Source organism: Hippopotamus amphibius, chromosome 3, assembly GCF_030028045.1.
Source record: "Hippopotamus amphibius kiboko isolate mHipAmp2 chromosome 3, mHipAmp2.hap2, whole genome shotgun sequence".
In the NCBI taxonomy this organism is placed as follows: domain Eukaryota; kingdom Metazoa; phylum Chordata; class Mammalia; order Artiodactyla; family Hippopotamidae; genus Hippopotamus; species Hippopotamus amphibius.
In genome coordinates, this window is record NC_080188.1 from 119,213,164 (window position 1) to 119,236,289 (window position 23,126).

The 23,126-nt window shown below is 38.1% G+C and overlaps 1 pseudogene; it reads left to right on the plus strand.

Annotated features, from left to right (window-relative positions):
* The first annotated feature begins 11,656 nt into the window (after window positions 1–11,656).
* Window positions 11,657–23,126, plus strand: part of LOC130848751 (protein CFAP20DC-like) — a 41,945-nt pseudogene continuing 30,475 nt past the window's right edge.

Sequence of the window (23,126 nt, forward strand, 5' to 3'; positions counted from 1 at the left end):
TAATTTTGAGAATAGGTTACATACAATTTTTAATACCACAAAATTTCATTATATAACATATGTCTATTATTATATTCAAATGTAAATTTCATTATGTAATGTCTTTTATTATATTCAAAGCAATTTTACGTTGGAAAAGATGTGAGAGGATTTTTTAAATACTAAATTTCTTAAACTGTTTTCATGTCTCATAAATATATTGTGACCCAAAGGCAGGAACCTATTTATTTATTTATTTTTGGCTCTTTATTGGAATATAATTGCTTTACACTCTTGTTCCAGTTTTTGAGGTACACCAAGGTCAATCATCTGTATTTATACACGTATCCCCATATCCCCTCCCTCCCTCTACTCCCCCCACCCTTCCTGTCCCAGTCCTCCAAAGCATCATCCATCATCAAGCTGAACTCCCTTTGTTATACAGCAGCTTCCCACTGGCTACCTATTTTAGAGTTGGTAGTATATATGTGTCTATGCTACACTCTCACTTTGTTCCAACTTCCCCTTCTCCCCCCGCCCCCCCAACCTCATGTCCCCCAGTCCATTCTCTGCATCCGCATCTTTATTCTTGTCTTGTCACTGGGTTCATCAGTAGCATTTTTTTTTTTTTTTAGATTCTGTATATATGAGTTAGCATACAATATTTGTTTTTCTCTTTCTGGCTTACTTCACCCTGTATGACAGACTCTAGGTCTATCCACCTCATTACATATAGCTCCATCTCATCCCTTTTTATAGCTGAGTAATATTCCATTGTATATATATTTCACTTCTTCTTTTTCCATTCATTTGTTGATGGGCATTTAGGTTGTTTCCATGTCCTGGCTATTGCAAATAGTGCTGCAATAATCATTACTGTACATGTTTCTTTTGGGATTATGGTTTTCTTTGGGTATATGCCCAGGAGTGGGGTTACTGGATCATATGGTAATTTCATTTTTAGTTTTTTAAGGAACCACCAAACTGTTTTCCATAGTGTCTGTACCAACATATATTCCCACCAACAATGCAGGAGAGTTCCCTTTTCTCCACACCCTCTCCAACATTTGTTGTTTCCAGATTTTTTGATGATGGCCATTCTGACTGGTCTGAGGTGATACCTCACTGTGGCTTTGAATTGCATTTCTCTAATGATTAGTGAAGTGAGCATCTTTTCATGTGTTTGTTGACCATCTGTATGTCTTCTTTGGAGAAATGTCTATTTAGATCTTCCGCCCACTTGAGGATTGGGTTATTTGCTTTTTTGGTATTAAGCTGCATGAGCCGCTTGTATATTTTGGAGATTAATCCTTTGTCCATTGCTTCATTGGCAAGTATTTTTTTCCCATTCTGAGGGTTGCCTTCTTGTCTTGTTTATGGTTTCTTTCACTGTGCAAAAACTTTTAAGTTTCATTAGGTCCCATTTGTTTATTCTTGATTTTATTTCCATTATTCTAGGAGATGGATAAAAAAGGATCTTGCTTTGATGTATGTCATAGAGTCTTCTGCCTATGTTTCCCTCAAGTTTTATAGTGTCTGGCCTTACATTTAGGTCTTTAATCAATTTTAAGTTTATTTTTGTGTATGGTGTTAGGAAGTGTTCCAATTTCATTCTTTTACATGTTGCTGTCCAATTTTCCTAGCACCACTTATTGAAGAGGCTGTCTTTTTTCCATTGTATATTCTTGCCTCCTTTGTCAAAGATAAGCTGCCCATTTCTGCTTGGGCTTACCTCTGAGTTCTCTATTCTGTTCCATTGACTTTCCTTTCTATTTTTATGCAAGTACCATACTCTCTTGATCAATGTGGCCTTGTAGTATAGTTTGAAGTCAGGAAGCATAATTCCACCAACTCCATCTTTCCTTCTCAAGATTGCTTTGGCTATTTGGGGTCCTTTGCATTTCCATAAAAATCGTAAGATTTCTTGCTCTAGTTCTGTGAAAAAATGCCATTGGTAATTTGATCAGGATTGCGTTGAATCTCTAAATTTCTTTGGGTAGTACAGTCATTTTCACAATGTTGACTCTTCCAATCCAGGATATGATATGTTCCTCCATCTGTTTGTGTCATCTTTGATTTCTTTCATCAGTGTCGTAGTTTTCCACATACAGATCTTTTGCCTCCATAGGCAGGTTTATTCCTAGATATTTTATTCTTTTTGTTGCAGTGGTAAATGGGAGAGTTTCCTTAATTTCTCTTTCTACTCTTTCATTATTAGTGTATAGGAATGCAAGTGATTTCTGTGCATTAATTTTGTATCCTGCTACTTTACTAAATTCATCAATTAGTGCTAGCAGTTTTGGGAGAGAGTCTTTAGCATTTTCTATGTATAATATCATGTTATCTGCAAAGAGGGACAATTTTACTTCTTCTTTTCCAATTTGGATTCATTTTATTTCTTTTCTTCTCTGATTGCTGTGGCTAAAACTTCCAAAATTATGTTGAATAGTAATGGTGAGAGTGTACACCCTTGTCTTGTTCCTCTTCTTACAGGGAATTCTTTCAGTATTTCACCATTTAGAATGATGCTGGCTTTTAGTTTCTCATATGTGGCTTTTATTATATTGAGGTAATTTCCTTATATGCCTATTTTCTGGAGAGCTTTTATCATAAATGGATGTTGAATTTTGTCAAATCTTTTTCTGCATCTATTGAGATTATCATATGGTTTTTATCCTTCAATTTGTGGATATGATGTATCACATTGATTGATTTGCATATATTGAAGTATCTTTGCATCCCAGGGACAAACTGCATGTTATCATGGTGTATGATTTTTTTAATGTGCTGTTGGATTCTGTTAGCCAGCATTTTGTTGAGCATTTTCACATCTATATTCATCAGTGATATTGGTCTGTAATTTTCTTTTTTTGTGACATCTTTGACTAGTTTTGGTATCAGGGTGATGGTGGTCTCGTAGAATGAGGTTGGGAGTGTTCCTCCTTCTGCTATATTTTGGATGAGTTTGAGAAGGATAGGTGTTAGTTCTTCTTGAAATGTTTGATAGAATTCATGCGTGAATCCATCTGGCCCTGAGCTTTTGTTTGCTGGGAGATTTTAATCACAGCCTCAATTTCTGTACTTGTGATTCCTCTGTTCATATTTTCTATTTCTTCTGGGTTCAGTCTTGGAAGATTATCTTTTTCTAAGAATTTATCCATTCATTCTAGGCTATCCAATTTATTGGCATATATATTGTTACTTGTAGTAGTCTCTCATGATCTTTTGTATTTCTGTGGTGTCCGTTGTTACTTCTCCTTTTTCATTTCTAATTCTGTTGATTTGCATCTTCTCCCTATTTTTTCTTGATGAGTCTGGCTAATGGTTTATGAATTTTGTTTATCTTCTCAAAGAACGAGATTTTAGTTTCATTAATTTTTTTTGCTATTGTTTCCTTCCTTTCTTTTTCATTTATTTCTGATCTGATCTTTATGATTCCTTTCCTTCTGCTAATTTTGGGGTTTCTTTGTTCTTCTTTCTCTAATTGTTTTAGGTGTAAGTTTAGGTTGTTTATTCAATATTTTTCTTGTTGCTTAAGGTAGGACTGTATTGCTATAAACTTCACTCTTAGGACTGATTTTGCTGCATCCCATAGGTATTGGGTTGCTGTGTTTTCATTGTCATTTGTTTTTGGTATTTTTTATTTCCTCTTTGATTTCTTTAGTGATTTACTGGTAGTTTAATAGCATATTGTTTAGCCTCCATGTGTTTGTGTTTTTACAGTTTTTTTCAGGTAATTGATATCTAGTCTCATGATGTTGTGGTCACAGAAAATGCTTGATACAATTTCAATTTTTTTGAATTTACCAGGGCTTGATTTGTGACCCAAGATGTGATCTATCCTGGAGAATGTTCCCTGTGCACTTGAGAAGAAAGTGTACTCTGTCATTTTTGGATGGGATTTCCTATATGTATCAAGTCGAGGTGGTCTAACGTGTCATTTAAAGCTTGTTTATCCATGTTTATTTTCTGTTTGGATGATCTGTCCATTGATGTAAGTGGGGTGTTAAAGTCTCCTACTATTATTGTGTTACTGTCAATTTCCCCTTTTATGGCTGTTAGTATTTGCCTTATGTATTGAGGTGCTCCTATGTTGGGGGCATAGATATTTACAATTATGATATCTTCTTCTTGGATGGATCCCTTGATCATTATGGAGTGTCCTCCTTGTCTCTTTTAATAGTCTTTACTTAATTCTAATTTGTCGGATATGAGTATTGCTTCTCCAGCTTTCTTTTGACTTCCATTTGCATGGAATATCTTTTTCAATCCCTTTCCTTTCAGTCTATATGTGTCCCTTGGTCTGAAGTGGGTTTCTTTTAGGCAGCATATAGAAGGTTCTTGTTTTTGTATCCGTTCAGCCAATCTGTGTCTTTTGGTTGGAGCATTTAATCCACTTACATTTAAGGTGATTATTGACATGTGTGTTCCAATTACCATTTTCTTAATTGTTTTGGGTTTGTTTTTGTAGGTGTTTTCCTTCTCTTGTGTTTCCTACTTAGAGAAGTTCCTTTAGCACTTGTTGTAAGGCTGGTTTGGTGGTGCTGAATTCTCTCAACTTTTGCTTGTCTGTAAAACTTTTGATTTCTCTGTTGAATCTAAATGAGATTCTTTCTGGGTAGTATTCTTGGCTGTAGGTTTTTCTCTTTCAAGACTTTCATTATATCCTGTCATTCTCTTCTGGCCTGCGGAGTTTCTGCAGAAAGGTCAGCTGTTATCCTTACAGGTTTTCCTTTATATGTTATTTGTTGCTTTTCTCTTGTTGCTTTTCATATTTTTTTCTTTGTGTTTAATTTTCATTAGTTTGATTAATATGTTCCTTGGTATATTTCTCCTTGGGTTTATTCTGTATTGGACTCTCTGTGCTTCTTGGACTTGGTTAATTATTTCCTTTCCCATGTTGGGGAAGTTTTCCACTCTAATCTGTTTAAATATTTTCTCAAACCCTTTCCTTTTTTCTTCTTCTTCTGGGATGCCTATCATTTGAATGTTGGTGTGCTTAATATTATCAGCAAGGTCTCTGATAATATTAAGCACACCAACATCTTCCATTCTTTTTATTCTTTTTTTCTTTTTCCTGCTCTGTGGCAGTTATTTCCCCCATTCTATCTTCCAACTCACTTATTTGGTCTTCTGCCTCAGTTATTCTGCTGTTTATACCATATATATTTTTTTTAATTTCAGTTACTTTGTTGTCCATTGCTGTTTGTTTGTTCTTTAGTTCTTCTGAGTCCTTATTAACTGTTTCCTGTATTTTCTGTATTTTGTTATTGAGATTTTGTATCATTTTTACTATCATTACTCTGAATTCTTTTTCAGTCATTTTTCCTACTTTCTCTTCATTTATTTGCTCTTGTGCATTTTTTTCCTGCTCCTTTGCCTGCATGGTGTTTCTTTGTTTTCTCATGGTAGTCTAAACTTCAGAGGTTGCTTGTCCCAGCAATAAAGGGGTTTAAAGAAGACTGTCCAAACCCCTGACTAATGGCAGTGTTGAGTCAAACAAATACTAAGTCAAGGAAACATATACATGTGTAAGACACACAAATACTGAATCCAATAGAACATAAGTCACTAGACAGACCTGACAGAAGAAAACCAGTATGCTATCAGACATTCAAAGAGAAACCCAGCAGAAATTAAAAACCAAAACAGAACAAAATAGAAACAAAAGCAAAAACAAACAAACAAACAAATAACACCACACACACAAACACAAATCCAGGGAAATATTGAAAGCTAGAATCAAATATAATAAAGAGCTAGAGTACCACCAGACAGACTGAAGATTCTCAGAATGAAATCAGACAATTATACTCAGAACTAAGATAGAGACAAAAAACCTAATAATAAATACCAAAGCAGTGTGTCATCTCAAGAATAAAGCAGGGGGACAGAGCAGACTGATAATATTGCTTATAAGTATATTAAAATAAAATAAAGTAAAGAAGCATAGCAGGCAGGGCAACAGAAGAGGGTAGGGTTACTGAAATACGAAAATAAAAGGAAAGAAATAGAAATGCATAAATGATAGAGATGAAAAGAAGGTAGGAGAGTTACAGTCAGCACTACAAAAACCTTAGCTAGAAATATATAAAAAGGCTAAAAATAAAAATAGAATAAAAATGGAATAAACATATGTTATAAAACTTGTAGATCCCTTAGGACTAAGCTTGTAATTAATATAAAAAGAAAACAAAAAAAAAAAAGAAATAAAACTAAACTAGAACTGACCCTGGAATGGACCAGTTCAATAGAATCAATACTAATATTTCTGTTTACTTGGGGTCTCAGCTGTAAGTGTCCTTCTACCCGCCTTGGGTTTTTTGTATTATTCTGCTACCAGATGAGCTTCCTTTATTGTTCATCTGTAAGCACTGGTGTGTGGGGAGAGAGAGGGTACAATAGTGTTTCCTTTCCCTGGGAGTGAGTGAGCAATTGTGTCCTGTCTGGGACATGGCAGTTCAGTCAGGTGTGGTGGTGCCTGTTGCAGAAGGATGCTGGTGTCTCAGTTGTAAATAGAGCCTCTCCAGAGCTGGCCCACTCTGTGTTCTTTTGGCTCTCAGCTGCAGGCACTCTAAGCCAGCCCTGCCTGGGGGCCTTTGTTGTTCCTAAGTGCATTAGGTTGACCCACAGGGGTCCTTCCTCTGTCAGTCATAGGCACTAAGAGAGAGGCTACACACACAGCTCCTCCCCACTGCTTGTGTATCAGCAGTATCCAGCCACCTCTACAGTCTCACAGCCCTCTATGGTAGGCACTCTTCTCTGCAGACCTCTTCCCTCCTGTCCCCTCAGTCTGTCTCCCCACTGCCAACAATGTTTCTCACTCTGAACCAGCTCTCCGGTTCCCACACTCCTGCTCCCAGACTCCCTACTCAGATGTGAATTGATGTCTCAATTTGGGCACACTGAGCCATGGTGCAGACCCCCCATGTGTTTCTCCCTCCCTCCCATCTGCCACAGCTCAGCTGCTTCACCTTCTTTGAAAGTCGCAAATGCCTCCCTACTGGTTATATCAGGATCTTTGCAGTCCTTTCTGGTGTCCGAGGTCATTTGCTGGTGTTCAGCTGGTTCGCTGTGGGAATTATTGCATCTTTTGGTGTATTCTGAATGCATCTGTGGAGAGGGATGCACTCCACATCCTTCTACTTTGCCACCATCTTTCTCCTCCCAGTTTATTTGTTTTAAACTGTAAATATCATCATCTGGGCTTAATGGAGACTCAAGTGAACAGTTTGTCAAACTCATTTTCCAAGTGGTCTTCATGAAACTAAAAGCAATGTCTCTCTGTTGGTGAGAAACCATCAATAAGGGTAATAGTAATAGCTCTCATTAATTACAAATGCCATTTCACTGTCTCCCCATGAGCCCCTACAAGGCATGATTCCCATTGTACAAATGAAGGAAGTCTCCTCCATAGTTCTGTCCCCAGTACTGGTGACAGACACATTGTAGGCCTTCAATAAATGCATGTAGAATAAATGAATGGATGAATTTGTAGATGCTTCCACTAGAACACATTGCTGCATCCATGCTGGAAGACATATAGTGTCAGCAGGGCTTACTGCCATAATATCAACCAGAAAATGTCAGGCTTTGCTTCCCTAGATGAGCCTAAGGCCAGGGGTGGAGCTGTGTCTGTTAATGGGCTCACTGTTTCTGAGGCCCTATATTTGTAGCCTGTACTACCAATATAAGTATAAATTCTGATCTTAATAAACTCTTTTTTTTCTTTTATTTTGGCCATGCCACACAGTATGTGGAATCTTAGTTCTCTGACTATGGATCAAATCCACATCCCCTGCATTGGAATTGGGGTGTCTTAACAACTGGATCACCATGGAAGTGCCAAAGTCTGACCTTAAAGCAACAATCTTCCCCCATCTTCCACTTTTATCCTTTACCCACTGGAGACCAGAAAGTTTTATAGCAACTGGTGAGAGAAAAGGTAGACCAAAACAGGAAAAAGACAGATTTTGAACACTTCATTAAAGAGTGTAAATTGGTACAGTTGTTTTGGAGATGACTTGTTCTTAAAATTTATATGGTCTTTGTCCTAGTTATTTTGCTTCTAAAGTTTATGCTAAAGTGATGATGAGAAACACCTAAAAACTTAAATATGCAAGAATATAGTCCTCAGAGTTTCTTACCAAAGGGAAAATCTGGGACATCCCAAAGTCCATTAAACATAAAGTATCCACAGCACAGATAGGCCATCATGCAAACAACCATCTTAAAATTGTGTTTTAGGAGAATATTTAGTGTTATAAAACATCAGTGCAATACTACATTGATAGAAAAGAATGGAATACAAAACAAAGTGATGCAGGATTGCTAAGCTTAGAGAGACAGTACAGTGTACTCACCAGGCATGTATATCCTGGTGCTTTTCTGCCTGGGTTCAAATCCCACCTCTGACATCTACTAGTCATGTGGCCTTTATAATTTCATTTCTGGACAGCAGTTTCCTATTCTGTAAATTTGGGAGAAGGATATTTCCTCACTAATCATTAGAGAAATGCAAATCAAGTGACACTGAGATAACTTCTCACATCTATTTGGATGGTCATTACAAATAAATAAATAAATAAATAACAAATGTTAATTAGTATTTTCAGTTGCAGCATGCAGGATCTTTAGTTGTGGCATGTGAATTATTAGCTGTGGTATGTCCGATCTACCTCCCAAACCAGGGATCAAACCCAGGCCCCTGGCATTGGGAACATGGAGTCTTCTCCACTGCACCACCAGGGAAGTCCCAGTCATTTCTGTTTTTGTATTTAGTTTTCTTTCAATCAATTTGGAACCCAGGTATTGGGTTGTCAGTTTTTATAGGGGTGGGTAATTTCAAAGGCTAATAAGTGAGAAGATTATTCCAGCTATTTCAGGAAAGGGCAGAGGTTTCCAGGAACTGTGCCACCACCCACTTTTTTTGATCCTTGTGGTTGTATTACTGAGGCTAAAGGTCTAGTGGAAGTTGACTTATCCGCCATCTTGGACCCATTTGGCTCTACTCAGTTTATGTCATGTATTTGGGCTATGTCATTATTTCAAAGTGTATGCCCTCCCCCTTCCCTCCTGTTTCATCCCCCCCTCAGAGATTTTACTCCCATATTCTTACGGGAAGCAGAAGGGCTTCAAGGCTGAGTAAGGGTATTGACACTGCCCATCAAGAAGAACAATCTTTGGATGCCTGTTCTCAGGGTCCCTGGGCCAGAACAGCTCCTTGTTTTAGGTCAGTACAGGATGGAATCCTCACATAGTCATCACTGTGGTATGGAACTGTTGTAATTGCCTCCATAGCCTTTCTATGAATCTCCTTGATGAAGAAGCACTTTTTTTTTAAAAGGATCAGAGTACAAAAATATCTGTGAATGGCAGAAGACTTAAAAGGCATGGTTAAACACCTCATTACAGTATAATTAATAAACTTTTTTTACAGTAACCAGAATTATGAATGATTACACTTATACCAAATAATCTTAGTAAAATATGTCTTTTTTTTTTTTTTTTTGATGCCTCAGAGGCTCTCTGAAGCACCCCTCAGTTAGCTGGAAATCAAAAAGAACTTAAAATTTGATATTTGGGAAGTTTGTCAAAAAGTTTTAAAACATTTGGTCAAATAAGATCATAGGGCACTGTGAGACAATATTTATTCCTTAACTGTTACAAAAGATCACAAAAGCAAATACAGATTACTTAAAGGCAAATAGACTCATAGTATCATTTATTAAAAGCAGCATTTCAAGAAAACCTTGGAGACAGAAACCAAATTAAGTCTTGTTCCAGCACACTAGCAACAAAATCCATTTACCCTACTAAATCTAATCCAATCCTAGAAAATCCTGATAATGCAAACTCTTTACAGTATATTTTTTCTCATTCCCCCCACCTTCTTTTATTGAAAACACACATCTTATGTCCCTTACAAGGTTTTATTTTTCCACATAGATTTACTTTTCTGGTTGACAAATTTATAGCAGAATAAAGTTTTTATTTCACCTCTAGTAAATGTAGGTACAAAAGATGTACTATACTCTACATGGATGACTCTAAAGACATGTCTATATTAACTAAACCAACAAATTTAAGCCACCTTCAATACTAGATATCAGTTTTGTACTAAATGTTTTCCAGATGACATGAACATCAAATTATTTTGACCATATTATTTTCTATTTTTGAGTATTTATATAAGCATTTAATTTCCTCTACATCAATAAAATAGAACTCTTAAAATTAATTTTTGGTAAATAATTTTTGGCATCTATGACACACATAAGTACACACAAGCACACAAACACAAATACTGAGGGCTCATAGTTTCCTTTCCAATATTTCAGTGCTGAGTCAGGTACAACCTAAAACCCATTTGTTACAAGAGGGTGGATTCAAATTGGACTATTGGCAGATGGAACAAATCAAGGTCTCATATCTGGATAGCTAAACCCTTTTTGCAATTGTTTACAGAAAAGATGCTTAGGATTTCTATATATCCTTGACAAGTCAAGTTGTAAATTACTTTACCCTTTATTGTAAACTTTTCATTTAAAAAGATGGCAGAGATAAGGTTTCCTGAGAAGACCAAATAGGACATTTGCATCTCAAAATTACAAGCAAGTTCTTCTTAGTTTGAATTTTTCCCCTTCCTTTAATATTTACTAGCCTCTTAGGATAAACAGGGAAGATTTGGGGAGGGGTAAAATGATTGGCAGGTTTTGGATTACTTTGGATACAAGTCTCTTGTACTGTAATGACTACATTTGGAAAACAAGGACAACTTTGTTTTATTTTTCAAAGAATCCAGTCATTACCTAAATGATATTGAAGGCATGACATACCCATTCACCTATGTTGGAAAGTATTACTTTTCCTCATTTAGCTTAGGGGAGAAGGCCTCTTCAAAGATTCCTATCAGGCCCTGAAAAATAGCTATGGTCAATTTAGTCAGACCAGTGGCCTCCTATTTTGGTAATCTATTTAGAAACATTTTTGAGGGGCTTTCCTAGGTTTAAGAAATCTGTACCTTATATTTAGACACTATATAACCCATTTTACTTAATAATCACTGCCTGGATACCTTTGGCCAAGCCCAGAATCTTAATATTCCACATTCCAGGATCTTTACTAAGCCTTCTATTTTAGCTTCAGATTCTATCTGTTCCCTTTTGCTTTTTGTTAGAACTGGTGATGATGGTGGTTTTTTGCCCTTCAAGAAACAGTGAGCCCTAACTTAGTTAATAAATCTATTCCCATTAAAGGGACGGAGCAGTCAGGGGCAAACAGAATGGAATGTAAAAACACCTGGCTGTTGATCTTGCACAAAATAGACATATTTGTTGAAATCTATAGTGCTCATGGAAAAAATCCCGGAGCAAAATGGAAGATCCTTGACAGTCCATCTGTGATTTGGAAAGAATTTGATAAAGAAGTTAAAAGTTTTGAGTTTGTCCAGGTAGGCAGCAGCCAAACAAATACAATTAATTTACCAAAGGAGAATAAGCAAATCTTTGGACTGATTCAGCGGTTACTTGTACTTCAGATTTCCATACTCCTGGGAAGAGACATCTCCACCAAATTGCTAATTACTGATTTAAGGAACATAAAAAGAAGATTGTATTTATCAACAGTCCATAAGGAACTGTCCTCAACCCTTCTTCATGCAAAAATCGCACTCTTCATGATCAAGCACAAAATTTGGTGCAATCTATGCATTGACTTTGTGACATTTACCAGTGAAATAGTCAAAGGAGCAGTTGTCCATTCACTGGATCAAATTATTGTCTCAGCCTCAAGACACTGCTGATAAAGATGATGAACCTACAGGCATTATTCCACAAAGCTGATAACTAGCGACAGATGTTTCCACAAGTCACACAGCTGCTAAACATAACTAAACTCTGCCAAACTGAAATAAAATTTGGAGCTCATCCTCTAAGTTCTGCAGAATCAGATAAGTTCATTAACAGAGGAACAGGTAGCATGTGGAGCAGTAAAAATCAAGATGTTTTTCATATTGCCTTTGGATCCAAAGTTCTTGGACTACCTCCACCCTCTGACAGAAGAAATAACTTGAGGATATCCAGTGAGACAGTAAGATCTGTTGAGTCCAAAAATAACCGATCATGCCAGAAATCTACAGTAGAGAAGTGTGTTAATAGTGCAGAAATGTCAGCTTTGCTGTTACCTGAGTCTGAGGCATGAGGAGAAAAATAAAATCTTGGCCAAATAAAGCAGCCTGTACCTATTCATACTCATCTTCCTATTATGCATCCACATCCCCCTCAAGAACCATCAGCTGATAAGAATAACAGGGGAAGACTACAGTTAAGAAAAAACAGCAAAGGACAGAGACACCCAACAGCAATTCTTCAGGAAATAACAGGAATGAACATAAAGCAACAATGGTCCTCCCCACTGTGTCCCAACAAATAACAGAGACAGTCAACCCCAGCTCTCCAGCACCCCAGTCTTCTGATCAAGCAGATGAGTGGAAATTTCCTGAAAATGATGACTACATACCCCTTTTGGCCTCCAGCACTCAGTTTCTAGTTCTGGATGAAGACTTCTGCCACACTTCACACCTGTGGCTAGAAACCAGCAAGGACCGTGAACATGACCAACAAACGGAGGAAACCCAGATAGTTTCAAGGGATATTTGCACTTTTTTCATCAAGACCACAATCAGCACCTTATGGAAAGACTCAGAATATGTCCCCAAAGGAGTGCCCATTTATTTTGGATCTAAAAGAGGATACCCGGTGACAAGGAGAGACACCCACTTAGAGGATAATTTTTATGTTGGTGACAGCAGCAAAGAGGGTAATCATAGTATCCAGGGTTCTGCAGGCCCAATAACTAGTCCCCCAGGGTTATCTCAGTTAACATTAGAGAGCATGCTGGGGAAGACTGTGAGGTGGATAAGTAAAGGATATCTAAATAATGCCTATGCAGAAGCAGGAGAATCAGAAAACCAGAATTCCTTGGTGAAGCAGATAGATAAAAAAGACTCTGAAATTAGTTTGGTGCCTACTCCATGCCTTTCTCCCTCTGGAAGAAGGAGTGAATCCTTTCCAAAAATTCCATATCCTGTTATTAAAGCAAAGGACCTACCTGCCCATAAAGTGTCAGCTTTCATAAACAAAACATCCCTATGGGAAACTTCAGGGTAGAAGTTGTAACCGATTCCTGAAGTATCTGATTATGACTGGAGAAACTATTAGCCCAGCCAGATGAGTGAATCTGAGTTGCAAATTCTGGCAAGCCTACAGAGGCAACAGAATGAAGAACTAGAGGACAGTGGGGCTTCCGATGGCCTGAGCACATCCCAGATTGACAACTGTAATGTCAGCACAAGTACCAACAGCCACCTGGAACTTCTGCCTGCCACCCTTATCATTGCTACACTATTTTCTTCGGTTGGAGTCAGCAGTGTGGTGCCACATTACGGCTGAGAAAACCTTAATGCCAACCCTGTTAGTCTGTCAACCATGGTCATCACTATGAGAAAGAAATGAATCCACCTTCTCCTTCTCACCCTCGGAATGTTACCAACATTATAAAAACCCAAAACATTCTGCTTTCATCACTGAAGCTGATATTTCCAATGGAGAAGGCTGCTAGGATCAGCTCAGATGGTGTGTGTTGGCATGAGGAAGGCATCCCATTTTCCTTTTTCCTCCTCCACTGGTTGAGGGACCAGTCAAGACTCCTGTTTCCAGTAGGCACTTGTCACATAAAGCACTTTTTTATAAATGTTTTTAAGCTGTGTTTAAGAAGAGTTTTCTTATAAATGTCATCAATTTGGCAGCTCTTGAAGAGCAAGAATCTGCTTTTAAAAAATAAAGTAGTTTAAAAAACAATCAACAATAGTAGAAAAATAGATGTGAGAAAGAGGTCTTACTCTCCCACCTGCAGCTTCACATCCCTACTTCCAGGTTAACAGTTTCTTGTGCATCCTTCAGAAACTTTCTATGCATATATAAGAAAACATGTTCTGTTTATGTATTTTTCAACATAAATGAGATGAGACTATACAGTTCTATAACCTGATTTTTGGATTTTTACTGGATAGATTTTTGGACCTCTTGCTGGATTTGCACATGACGATCAACACATTCTTTATTAACTGTTGGATATTATTTCATTGTTTGGATGAACCATAATTTCTTCAGCCAATTCTCTGCTGATGGGCATTTCAGTGGTTTCCAGCTTTTTGTTACTATAGCCAATGCTGTAGTAAATATCCTTAAGCACACATCTTTATAAGCTTGGACAAGTATGTGTTTACAATAAGTTTCTAGCAATGAGATTACTTGGCCAAAGGAAATTTTGATAGGTATTATCAAGTTGTTCACTGATTTACATGCCTGCAGCTCACACTGAGTATCATCAAACTTTAGCGCTTTTGCCAAGGTGCTATGTGTCAATAATATGTCATTATTTTAACTGGCATTTCTATAATTATATATGTGGTGAAATATCTTCCCATATCTGGGGGAGGCAGGAAGCATTTATATGTCTTTTCTTTTGACCTACCTATTCATATCTTTGGCTGCTTTACTGCGACCATGTCTTATCTTTTTTCAATATCCTCATATATCTAATACACTGTTAGGCACATGGATAGTCAATAATTCTTTGAATTTAACTTATATAATATGTAGGACACAGAAAGAATCTAAAGTAGTCCTTATTAAAGTGTAGGATCCTGAAGGTATACTTCCATCTCTAGAGACCTTCACTCTCACGGGATGAAAAAAAACAAGATATATTCTCAGGAGATTGCTCTATATTTCAACCTTAATTTGATACAATGGGAAATGAATTTTGTCAGGGGGCAGCTTCTGTGTTCCTCATATGTATTTTCATATACATGTGAACTAAATTTCCAAAATAAAATCATTATTTCTTGCCTAGATTATACAACAAACTCCTAGCTGATTTTTGTGGCCCCTCTCTTATTCCCCAACAATCCATTCTCCACACAGATGCCAGCTTGATGTTTCTAAAATGCAAATCCAAACAGTCTTCTGGCTCAAAATCCTTCAATAAATCCCCAGGGCCTTCAGAATAAAGTAGGAGCTGCTTAGCTTGCCATATAAGACCAGTGCCTTCTTCAGTAATTGTAGTATCTCCTCATTCAACATGTGTAAACACCCAGTGCTCATCGTGTCACACTGCTAAAGGTATCTCAAACTCTCTGCACCTTTCTGCTGTAGTGCATGATGTTCCTTTTAGAATATCCCCCCATTTTTTTTCTCTACCTTGTGGCCTCATTCTCACCCTTCAGGAGGAATCCTTTCACCACTTTTGCTAAACATAAAAAGCCTTGCCACAGCCTTCCTTCCAAGTGCAAGAGGTTCCCTGGGCTTACCTCTATTTAACAATACTTACTTCACTCTTATAAGTGTAAGTCTAACAATCTGCCTCCAGGAGACTGAATTCCTCAAGGGTAGGAACCATGTCTTACTCCTCAGTACACAGCACAATGTCTGCAACATTGCAGGGGTTCAATAAACATCTACTCAACTTAAAATTGTAAAGCAGCTAAGCTGATATCAGTGTGGAGAAGCCTTTTTCCATGTTGTTTCAAGTAGATGGGATATTACTGTTCACGTGATATAGTTGAATTTGATGGCTGAGTTCTGGATTTGTGCCTCCAGAGTTGAATTATGTGCTATATCTAATGAGTCAAAGTCTGCAAAATAATCTCAAGATGGTATGTCATTGATATTTTCTTAACCTAAGGGAAAATACTGCCAAACAAGAAAGATACTCAGTTCTGCAGAGAATGTAGAAAGTATATTTAGTAGAGTAAAACAAGTAAATGATTTTGGTGATTTCCTGTAGCATTGAGCACTTGGAGGAGCAGGGTCCTCTCTTTTGTGGGTTTTCTTGCAAAGACATAGGCAGAAGAAAGAAAGGATATGATTTTCCTTTTGTATGAGTGCTTTCTACATGTATCTAAATAAACACGGAGTTTATGTGAGATAAAAGAAAAAAAAAATGAGCCGACATTGGCAGAGCATCCTCTGTTGTATACCTGACACATGACATACTGAGGTAAGAGACAGGTGGGCTCCGGTCCAGGCATTTACAACTGGCCTTCAGTTTACATCTCATGAGGCAGGATTAAGATGAGCTTCAGGCTGGACATCATTACCAGCCCCCTGTTTACATTTCCTGAGGCAAGAGACAAATGTGTTCCAGGACTACATATTTATGATGAGGCTCCTGTCTATATTTCATTATTTGCACTTTGATATAAGAAACAGTAACAGAAATATGGTAAATAACTGAACATTGGACAATTTTATGGCAGGACAGGGAGGGGCTAAACCCAGTTAAGAGATCATGTGGTCATACACTCCCCATCCTTGGGACAAGGGAGACAGTACACATGCACAGAAAAGCTCCTTGGAGGTCAGAAAGGAGGGGACACCATCACATAATATGTCATGGTAAGGCTTTCCCACAGGCCTCTGGGCCTGAATCCATCTTGGAAAAAAGTTGCACATGCATAATGGGGAGGGTGCTGGGATAGGTCAGCTGTGGAAAAAGAAACCAGATAATTGGCCAAATGTAAACAAAGACCCAGAAGAACTGCCCAATATAAATGACTTAACTGATGCTTTACTGGCTCCTCCTCATCAGGGGGGACACCCCCACATTTCTTTCCAGGTGTGCATCTCTGCCTTGCTTCTGTCTTAACTAAACAAATGGTTTCCCTGTGTGCTCTCCCACTTGTTGTTATGGTATGTCTCTAATAAGAAACTTAGTGCCTGCTTTTATAGTTTAAGCCTCCGTGAGAAATGCACTTTTCACTGGGGGCAGGAGCCATGGAAAAATAGCTTCTAGCTTCTAGTCCTTGCTGGTCTGGTGGCTAGGACTCCTAGTTTTCATGCAGGTTACCCATGTTCAATTCCTGGGGAGGGAATTAAGATCTCACTTCACCCCACTGCTCACTGCTGCCTCTCTTGGATTAGATGGTGGTGAAACCCAGGAATTCAAGGTACACTGCTGGTCTCACCCAAACTGCTGGCTGGAGACTTCTCACTTTCATTCCCTCTCCCATGAGAACTTGCTTTTTCTCAGCTCTCTGCTTTGTCCTCCTTCCAAATCCCACAGGGCTTAATGTTGGCTCTTACAGTTCAGGAGCCCAAGGGGTCTCTCTCACTCACAATCCCTCTCTCCCTCTCTCATTCTTTTGCTCCAGCTCTCCCCTCTACCTCTTTCTCCCACTCTGCCTAAACTACAACACCTAGCATGCCCCACAACCAAGGTGTTCTTCTTCAGTAAACTTGGGAGCAATGCAAGGGGTGTCTGAGCTCAGTGCCTGCCACTGTCTCCTGGTACTTGCCACACTTTATTTCTCAGGGAAGAAAAATTACTTCCTATGAGTCCTGCTGCCTTCCAGTGTCCTTCTCTCCAAGCAGCCTGCCAGGCAAGCACCTCGCCCTTTGTTTCTTCTTTTTTATTTATTTATTTTTTTAATTTTCTCTGCAATTTTCTAATCTACTCTACTCAGGAAACAAGGTTTCTTTTTCACCTAAGCCTTATGTCTCCTTCAATTTTACCTTAGATGACAAGCAAATGGTGATAGACTTGGGGTTCCTCTGCTGATTAATCTCTCACCTTGCTCTGTGTTCAAAGATCCTCTATGAGCATTTTGCCATCTCTTAGCCCTCAGATCCTGACCTGTGTGTCACTTTCCCTTGTGGCCAAATCCAGCTCCTCCATTCTGCCTTCATTTCAGGCCTTAACAGCCCATAGGCTGTAACAGACTTTCTATTGATCTGGCTGCTTCCAAACATCCTACATCCTACATCAGCTTTATAAATGCTCAGTCTCAAGGGATACACTACAGCATAGGAAGCTCTATGGATAAGGGATTCCTCCTAAGAAAAGTCCTAGCAACCATTCTGCACTTGTTCAAAAGCCCTTCTCCAGCCATGCTGGATTGGGTGCCTTGTACAAGGTATCATTGTGGGTCTGGGATATCTGGTCAGGATTCCGCTGGAAAATATGCTTAAAACCCCAGCAAGTGTGAAGGGAATTAGGGGGAAGCCCCAAATTCCTTCAGGCACAGGCCTCCTTGTAAGTGTTCCAGGATGCTGGATTCCATTCCAGGAGCACTCTCTTGTTCTCAGTTTCAGGTTACTTGACATGGGAGGATCCCCTTTCTAAGCCAGATGGGCTGAGAAAAAGGAAAAACTTTTAGATTCTACTGCAGCCATGACTCGCCTTTATTTAAGTTGGAGGATGGAAAAATGGCCTGAAAGTGTGTCTCTTACAGTTACACATTTATTACCACAGGATGGGAAAATGGACTTAGGTTCTCTTTTGTCAAGGACTTTCTCCTATAATCAAAAGCCTGAGGAATCAGAGAAAAACCTCTGTTAACATTCTATAGACTCTCCTTCTAACTTCTCCCAACTCTCAGTGGTGGGAAACCAAGATTTCCCCACTCCTGAAATTTCCCTTACTCTTTCTTCTAATCAAAAAAGACCCCACTTCCCCAGAGGGACAGTCCCTGCTGGGACAACATTTTATTGGCCAGTGTGCCCCTGTTATCAGAGCCAATTTTAGTACTATCTCATTTAAATTTTAGTTATGAAACCATGACGACAGAAAGAGAAGGATGACTTTTGACAGTGTGGCCACAATATTCTTTAGATTCTGGAGAAAACTGGTTAAGAAAAAATTTTTCTTAAATGCCAAAACCAGTTATTTCAACATATGAAATTAAAAACAACAAGCTTGTTAAAATATCTTTATCAGAATTCTGACCCTGAGAGAACAAAAGAATGCCTAGGAGAAAGCTTAAGTATACTCCTATCAGCCTCTTGAGATACAATAACAACCCATTTTGTCTGAAACTTCAGGCTTTGTGGTTAATCAGTAGACCTGCAAGCCAAGGGAAGTGTGGGTGGGGGGCAAGAGGGATTTTAAATTTCAAGTGGAAACTATGAGATCTCTGTCTGTCTGCATATATGTGTATGTCTCAGCATGTGTCTTTGTCTTTGAATAATATCGGTGAAGTTAATTTGTAAATGAGCTCTGTTTAACTGGCTTAAAGAAAAGCAAGCACTTCGAAATCAAACAATGGTAAATACAAGAGAAATTAAGCTGAATAAATTTGAGGTTCACATGAACTGGGAAATAGTCAATATTCAATTAATACTTGTACTAATGTTTGTTGATCTAATTAATATAGACATGTCTTTAAAGTCATTAACATTAAGTATAACACTTTATTGTGCCTAGGTTTAATATAAGCTATCTGTTGCAAATGTGTCAGTGATGAAAGTAACTCAATGTAAAGAAAATTTGAGGGGGAAAAGTTCAAGTGAGGTAAGAATCTTAGGTGAAATTTTTAGGAATAAAACCAGATAATAAAACATTAATTACTGAACATTGGTTTCCTTTTACAGATAAATGAATGGTTTAAAACTATTATTAAATGTTTGGTGCCACACTGAGATATTTTATCCCAAGTGTTCTAAACCCTTTTCATATTGTATGATAACTGTTTGCTAATGTGAATATCCCAGAAATTATATGGCATTCCTAAAATTCTGAAATGTCTTGGTAAAATGTTATCAATCATACTTCTAGTTATCATCTAAAAATGTTGTATGTCACAACAGTAACCAAATTGCTGTATCAACTGCACTGTAATCAGATTTTAAACATGCCTTCTGAAGGTTTTTGTCATTATAGACAGCTATTCTTTCACTCTGATGCCTTTGCAAAGATACTGCCTCTTCAGGATGTTTAAAAAGACTTTCTAAGATTAAATTAAAATTAATTAGGTAAATAAATATGTGATTAACAGTAAGCTGGTAGCAGACTGGAATTTGGTTTTCTCTCTCTGTTAAGAAAACAAAGTTTTCTTGGAATGCTGCTTTTGATAACAGACTGTGTTGAGTTACCTTGCCATTAAGTGATTTATATTTGCTTTTAAGATCTTTCGTTAATTTGGTTGAGTGAATAAGTAGTACTTCACAGTGATCTATGAAGACTATGGATCATGTAAATAAGTTAATTCAGCGTCTACAAAAATGAACCCTCATTGTCAAACTTTTGCCATCCTGATGTCTTTCAAGCATGACAATGGTCTACTCCTAAATCAGGGAATTGAAAATGGGTCAACATAGGCTGTAAAGTAAACATTCAGGGCTATGGGAAATCCAAGATGGCTACTTGGCTTTTCCTGGCTCCCTTACAAACCTCATTTTTTTAAATTTTTTCTGTTAAAGCCTTTTCTGGCTGCATTGCTAATGACCTGACAATTAAAAATATGGTTAAAATTGTGTTTTCCACTTGGGGTATACCTTTTACACTCCCAGGGATCAAGGTTCCCCCTTCACTGGACTCAAACAGAACAGAAGTTAATTTTGTGGGGTTAAATGAACTGCTAAATATGGGATGATTTTTATGAATTTTGTCTAACATATTGCTGGCTTTTAATCCTAATTTTACAGATATAAAAGAGCTCTTCTCTTCAAATTACTTATGGTTTACAGCAATTTGGTAATTTATTCCTGTTGGTGAAATGAAAACATTTATTTTTCTCTCTGCTACCTCTGGAGATTAAAACCTCTTAGATTCTCAGCAGCATTATCAGTTCCTTTGTACTGGGAACAATTTAATTATCCTAAAGATAATCAGTCTAGTTACACTACAAAATTGGGCTAAATGCCTTACAAACATTGTCAATATATAATTTCCCTGAAAAATAAGGATTGGTAGAGAATAGACTAAGTCAGATAACCTGGGTATATACTAGGCTGCACCTAATGGAAGTTCATGAATTAAATTCTTACTTATGACCTTACTAATACTGCTAGCTATGGTATTTTCTATATTGCCTATTTCAAGAAATTGTTATTTCTTGCATTACCAAATGTGTGACTGAGCCTCTGATAAAATGATATATAATTCCATATGAGATCAGTAATGTTAACAGTGAAACTCTGGATATGGAAACATGCAATAAGAGGGAATATTTTCCTGGACCATAAAAGACTAAACAGGTGGCCCATAGGTTTTTGGCTGCTGTTCTCAGGGCCTAGTGCAGGAACAGCACATCAAGTAGCTTGTCAATGAAATCTTCACCAGGCCTGGGAATGAGCTGTCCTAACACTGTAGGATGAAATGGTCATGAAATTCCCCCCAAACCATAGTTAAACTTCTGAACAGGAAGGGGCCTTGACAATTGGAAACTGACGCTTGCTCTCTATCTCTACAAGGACTAAATCATGGCCACTGCAGCTGCTGACCTTCAACACCCCCTGAAAGGAGTTCAGGGTGGAAATCCAAAATCAGGCACTCTGTGCTCTGGAAAAAACTGGCAGAACAGGCCTCCGGATAGTTAGATAATATCAGAAAAAGATTTTATGTGGTCAAATTCTTGCATTGTCTCATACTTAGTTGAAACTCTAAAATCATTGACAGTAACATCTGCTTTGGCTATTAAGGACAAAAATTTTCAGACCAATAGCACTTGTTATCTATGTGTTAATACCACACAAAGGTTAAAACCTACTGAGATGAAACTATACAACTGGCTACCTGGCTACAAGCCTCCCAAAAGCACCAGGTCTAGTCTAGGTTTCAGGCTTATTCTCCTAAAAAAGAAAAAAAAAGAAAGAAAAAGTGAGATCTATTTTGTCTATTAATGTTCAAGCTGTCACTCCTCCAAATACTTCTAACTGGGTCTGTTATACCTACATCAATTACAGTGGGCTAATAGAAGAGGACATTGAAAATGTATATGACCATGCCAAAAGACTCCATTCCTTTGTACAGAGTAACTCAAGTTTTTACTCTTCTGCTTGGACCCCTAGTTACTATATATATATATATATATATATATATATATATATAGTACTGATCTTTGGCCCCTGCCTTCTTAATCTACTTGTCTAGGGTGTTATTTCTAAGGACACAATGGTTTCCCAGCCAAGATGATGTGATGCAGAGATTCCAGCTACTCCTTGGAACAGATCCTGCCAAAATAACAGAAGTCACCCTAAGCCCCTTAATAAGATAGGACCAGAGCTTAGTAACCTAAGCTAAGTAGGGTCTATGAGGCCCATGTCAGCATGAAGAACCTGCAGAAGACAGACTTTCACCCTTCATCTTCCCAATAAAAATTTATTGGAGTTCTCATCTCTCCAGGGATTTGAGCTAGGAAATAGATGGGCTCCAGGCTAGACATTTACAACTGGCCTCCTGTTTGCATCTCATTAGGCAAAGAAGAAGATTATCTCCTGGCTGGACATTCATTACCAACCCCCTGCTTACACTTCCTGAGACAAGGGACAAGTGGGTTCCAGGATTACATATTTATGACTGGACTCCTGTATATATTTTGATAACTCAGTTAATAGATCAAGAGGTCATACACTCCCTGTCCTTGGAACAAGGGAAACAATACACATGCACAGAAAGACTCCTTGGAGGTCAAAAAGGAGGGGACACCACCCCATAATATGTCATGGTAAGGCTTTTCTATAGGCCTCTGGGCTGAAATCCATCTTGGAAAAAAGTTGTGCATGCATGATGGGGAGGGTCCTGTGACAGGTTGGCTTTGGAAAAAGAAACCAGATAATTGGCCAAAGCTAAAGAAAGACCAAGAAGAACTACCCTACATAAATGACTTAACTGCATCATCACTACACTCCCTCTCATTAGGGAGAAATGCCCACACCCTTTCTCTCCAGGTGTGCATCTCTGCTTTGCTTCTGTCTAAACTAAACAAATTATTTCTCTGTGTGCTTTCCCACTTGTTGTTATATTATGTCTCTAATAATAAACTTTGCAACTGCTTTGGCAATTTTAGCCTCTGTGAGAAGTACATTTTTCACTGGGGACAAGAGCCAGGGGAAAATATCTTCTAGCCTCTAACCCTAGCTGGTCTGGTGGCTAGGATTTTTGGTTTTCATGCAGGCTACTCAGGTTCAAATTCTGGGCAGGGAATTAAGATCTTGCTTCATGCTATTCACTGCTGCCTCTCCAAGGTCAGTACCACAGACCTCTTTAGGAACAAAACCTGACTCTCAACATTTTTTTTTTTTACCTTATCACTTTCACTTTGTGGTCACCAGCTGAAACTGTACACCTCAGATTAGAACTTGAAC